Below are 5,325 nucleotides of genomic sequence, written 5' to 3'. Positions count from 1 at the left end.
ATGAGAAACTTTAGGATGAAATCTTGGGAGAAGACAGGAATCAGTTTTGCATGATTTCAGTGCCTGAGGGAGATTTGGGGAAAGTCTCTTGATATCAAAGAGCAGCAACTGTGTGAAGTTTTCATAGGAAAAAAGCTAAGATCTTCGTGGGACTGTTTGACACATACTTTGACAGGGTTTTCCATACCAGAACTGCTTTGTGCTACAAAGTCAGAATGCCAAATCAAAATAGAGACTGAACATGCGCAACTTAATGAAGAGAAGGCAGTAATTATGCCCCGTCAGGCTATAGACAATCAACTAATGCTTTTTGATTCTTCTTAACCAAATTAGCTGAGAGGCTGGCAGCAGTTCAATGAAGATTGCCAAGGTAGACTTTAGGTTATCTATAAAAACAACAACAACAGCTTTCTTCTTAAATTAATAGAAGCCAATCAACACCTGGAAAACTGCCAGGAATGGTAGCTAAGGTTGTAGGACTAGAAGAAGATAAGGATACTAAGATGTCTCACTCAACTTTGATACCAGGATTTGGAATCCAGGCCAGGGAAAATGAGAAGAAGAAAAAACACATAGGAAATATTTCTCATTTATAAGAAAAGGCAGTGGAAGAACTATGGAAACACATGAATTCTTTAAAAGATAACTGTGGGACACCTATTATGTAAAAGAGAACAGGATTTCAGTTCATATAATCATGTAAATCACTTTTCCTAAAACTACTTGCAGGGCATGTCAAGTTCCAGACCAACTTAGTTTGAAGAGATGCACTTTCTGCGAACTTTGGATACACCCAAGAAGAAGGTATGAAATAAAACTGACAGTGACACCTGAGAGCCTGGCTTGAAACTGATTATATTTATGCTGTCACCATAGCAACTATATATATAAAATAAAATTTGGATTGCTAACAAAGAATTAAGGGAGAATGGAATAGCTATTATATATAATTTCATTAAAAATTCAAATCCTGGGTAAAGCCATACAGTAAAAACAAATAAATGCGAACACCAGGATAAAATTAAACTAAAAACGTTTAATAACATGCTGAGCTTTCGTCGGTCAGCACTACCGACATCATCAGAGCTTAAAAATAGGTCGATGGGAGTCTCTTTTTATAATACTGGCCGGTTTTGCGCACGGCTCCTGAACCTAGTCATCGGTCCATCCAGTAATCCTAATTGTTTAATTCCTAGGAAACGCGCATTGACTGTTTTCTTCATGTTCTTTAAGGGAAGTGAACAACAGAATGGCAACCTTAAAGAACATCAAGAAAACAGCCAATGCGCGTTTCCTAGGAATTAAACAATTAGGATTACTATTTTTAAGCTCTGATGATGGAGAAATTCTCAAGTATAATAAATGTGGTCTTCTTGAACTAATTTCATTATAGATGGCCAATGGGTATGTGCATGGCAGTCCAAGCACAGGAAAAGTGACATCATGCGGGTTATTTAATTTGCATCATTTGTGTGATGACCACACGAAAAAAGAGCAGCCAGGGAGTGATAGGTGATTACTCAACTTATGAGTAATGAGAAAATGTATAGCTCCAGCAGAGTTCTCCAAGAGTCTCAATGATAAAGTAAGTTTAAAACCACCAAGCAAAACTCAATAGAAGCATATGTTGTAGAAGTTTCAAGAATTTAGCCTCTTATGCAGATATCTGAGCAGCATGAAACAGGATTTCAACCCAGAAAGCAAGATCTATGGGTGGATTTTCTCACATCAGCTCTCTGGGCAGGTGCTTTTTTTTTTTTTTTTTGCATGTTTGCTGATTGCACATTATAGCAGAGAATCACATTAGTGCTACTTGCAAGAAAAGCTCTTAAGATTAATTCAGAACTCACAAGGATATAGCAAGGGTCTCGCGCTGCAGAAATATCGTAGCTGTCTAAATACGCAGATAGCTTTTAGTATTACAGTCCAATCGTGAATAAGTCGTCAGATTTTAAGCTCTGTGCTTTATATGGTTCTAAATGGATCTTGGACTTTTCAGAGCTCAAAATTTTGGATGGCAGCTAGTAGAATCCTCACAATCAGCCTCTTTGTCTAACATTATTGCTGTTAGCCAGCATGGAGCAGGTGGCTTGTAGACTATCCAGGGGAAGCTTAATTCCTCCCTTGCTAGCTTGTCCCCACAGGCATTTATTCCCAGGAGAGTACAAACCAAGAAGGCAGGCAACCCACATATTGCTTCTCAGGGGCAGCCTTGCCATCTGTGATGCTTATTTCCAGATACAGAAAGGCATCTAGATCCAATCAACTGCAGGTAGCTGTCTGAGTTGACAGGATTAGCAACCTGAGCACAGTAAGATGGGATCATTGCTTACGTGACTTAACCATGATTTATTGAATAAGTCAAATAAGTTAGGTTGTATATAACAAATAACTTCTAATTCAGCTCCCTCCCACCCAACCACCACTGTCATAAACACAGGCCAGTTGCCAAGCATCTGACTTTTGATCACATGACCATGGGGATACTGAAACCATCATAAGTATGAAAACCAGTCATAACTCATTTTTTTCCCAGTGCCATTGTAAATCTGAACAGTCATTAAATGAATGGGTGTAAGTCAAGGACTACCTGTATATTGAATTATTTACATGGCTTCATCGTGGCTTATTGAGTTTGTAGAATGATAGAGTTTATAGAATCATAAGGACTATTTTCTGAGTTTGCACGACACAACTGTAAACTGTAAACTGACAGCACTGGCTGGAGGGGTACAATGGACTAGGCTCAAATGTGCTCAGACATTTTTTATTTAGTGTTTTGCAGGTATCAAGCAACACTTTGATGGAAATTTTGTGTGCCAGTTATAGCTCAGCAGACTTCAAACAAAGCCTCTTGGATCCTGGCAGGTCCTTTAAAAAGGATCACATAGCAGATTATATATACAATTCTCCATCTGAGACTACAAAGAATTCTATCATTTGGATGAATATCATGATGATGACAATGATGATGGCTTCTTACAACTTTTCCCCCTGGGTAAGGTGATGTATGTAGAAGCTTTACTTAATTTCACATCAATAATGAGATAGGTTAGGCTGACTCAAGGTCATCCAGCAAACTGCTAGGGTTAAATGGGAATGAGTTCCAATTGTAGCCCTGCATGTTGACCCCAACACTGCACTGGCCCTCGAAACATAGGCTGTTTCCTAATATCCTTCATCTGAATTTCATTTCACAAACTTTAAAGGCTAACAGCATTGTTATCTTAAGTTCAGGATGGATGGTGGAAGATTAGCTAGTTCAGTGTAGGAGGTACTGGAACAAAAGTCAAAGAACAGATTGTCTACATTTGCCTTAGATTTAGAATGAATGGATGGTATTTATATCATATGCCTGATTCAATTATTTTTGGAGCCTCAAGTTAATTTGAGTCCAACTATTCCGTTGGTTGATTGCTCTCAGACACAGAATACATCAGACACAGAATACTCTGGATATTCATGGAGGGCTTTGGCATCCTAATATAAGTAGTCCTCGACTTATGATCACAATTCAGTCCAAAATTCCTGTTGTTAACTGAGACAGTTGTTAAGTGAGTTTTGCCCCATTTTATGATCTTTCTTGCCACAGTTGTGTAAATTAGTGACATGGTTGTTAAGTCAATCTGGCTTCCTCATTGATTTTGCTTGTCAGAAGGGCACAAAAATTGATGACATGACCCTGGGACACTGCAACCATCTTAAAGATGAGCCAATTACTAAGCATCAGAATTTTGGTGATGTGACCACAGGGATGTTGCAATGATCATAGATCAATTTTTTCAGTGCTGTCATAACTTCGAATGATTACTAAAGAAATGGTTGTAAGTCAAGAACTACCTGTAGTTGTTTCCCTACTGCATTACTCTAAGGCAGGGGTAGGCAACCTTGGCTCTTTTATGACTCGTGGACTTCAACTCCCAGAATTCCTGAGACAGCCAAGCTGAGAGGAAAGGGAAAGGTTTCCAAGCTAAGCCATGCTGGCTCAGGAATTCTGAGAGTTGAAGTCCACGAGTCATAAAAGAGCCAAGGTTGCCTACCCCTGCTCTAAGGACTGTTGGAAAACAAAGAATAGAATAGAATAGAATAGAATAGAATTCTTTATTGACAAAGTGTGATTGAACACACCAGGAATTTGTCTCTGATGCATAAGATCTAAGTGTACATACAAGTAACAAGTGATAAATCATGATTATAATCATACAAAACATTTATATAAATCATAAGATACAACACTCAGTGAGGGTCATAGGATGCTAAATAAGCAATCAACATAAATCATACTAGGATACTAAATAAAACAATTAATATAAAAATAGGAAAGTAATTACCTTGAACGATAACTCTTAATTAAACCTATCCTGTTTGGTCTACAGAAAACTGGATGACTCTTAAGTGATAGCAAAAGAGATACGGATACTTTCCTGGCATCTAATGGACATCTACATTTTGCAGACCAGGTATGAAAGACCAACTCCACATATTCTTATTCTGATCAAATTACTGTTGCAGCTAATAAACATTAAACATTAGAACAAAACTAATGTTTTTGTTCCTGGAAGGACTTTTTTTTTTTTTGCTTGACACTTTAGAGAACCTGGTTCTCTTAAAGCTCATAACACTTCTTTTACAGCAACAGATTAATTACAACAGGAATTCCCCTTCCTATTCATCATTTTTTAAATAAAGGTCACACAGTGCTTAATCACAGCACTGATAAGGAACAGTTGTTTATTAATCAGTTAATCCACTGGAAGTAACAATGTGGAGGCTGCATTTAATTAAGGAATATTTCTGCCATGGACATGCTTTTTCCTTTATTATTATGAATGTACACATGAATTTACATTTAATCACTAGCTAGATAGGCAATAATGCGGAGAGTTTTATTCCAATGTACTAAGCTAAAGAAGATTGAGTTGTTTACCTGCTGTACTGATTGTGGGGGTTGCATTATATCCCCAATGGCTGGGGTTTGCAACCTGTTTCAGAGCAAGGTAAGTGGTACACAGGAATCAATTTTAAAAATGGGGAGAGCTAAGACCAACGTGGAAGATCACTCATCCACAATGTGACTGCATTAGTAGTTATGAGTATTGTTCATTTTGCCTATGTAATTTCCTGTAAATGGCATTAGTTACCAGTATTATTCTGGGTGTAATTCAAAGTGTTGGTTGTTACCTATAAATCATAACTAATAGATTAAAAAAACTCATGACTTTGCAATCCCTTAATTTGGGGTAGAGTCAAGACAATGCAGCTGAGCATTTACTGACCGGATGCCCTTCCTGATGCCACACAGAGTTTGCAGCAGATTTTTTTTTT

General features: G+C 37.7%; 1 long non-coding RNA gene across 1 annotated transcript; it reads left to right on the top strand.

Annotated features, from left to right (window-relative positions):
* The first annotated feature begins 517 nt into the window (after positions 1-517).
* On the top strand, positions 518-5,017 carry LOC120313490. The gene is made up of 3 exons (XR_005558156.1): positions 518-804; positions 2,776-2,998; positions 4,377-5,017. It is a non-coding gene; the product is annotated as an uncharacterized LOC120313490 (long non-coding RNA).
* The last annotated feature ends 308 nt before the right edge of the window (positions 5,018-5,325 follow it).

This window comes from Crotalus tigris, unplaced genomic scaffold (assembly GCF_016545835.1).
Source record: "Crotalus tigris isolate CLP2741 ecotype Arizona unplaced genomic scaffold, ASM1654583v1 scf7180000018690.2240587, whole genome shotgun sequence".
NCBI lineage: Eukaryota > Metazoa > Chordata > Lepidosauria > Squamata > Viperidae > Crotalus > Crotalus tigris.
The sequence above is the reverse complement of the archived record's forward strand: the minus strand, read 5'-3'. Positions and strand labels throughout refer to the sequence as shown.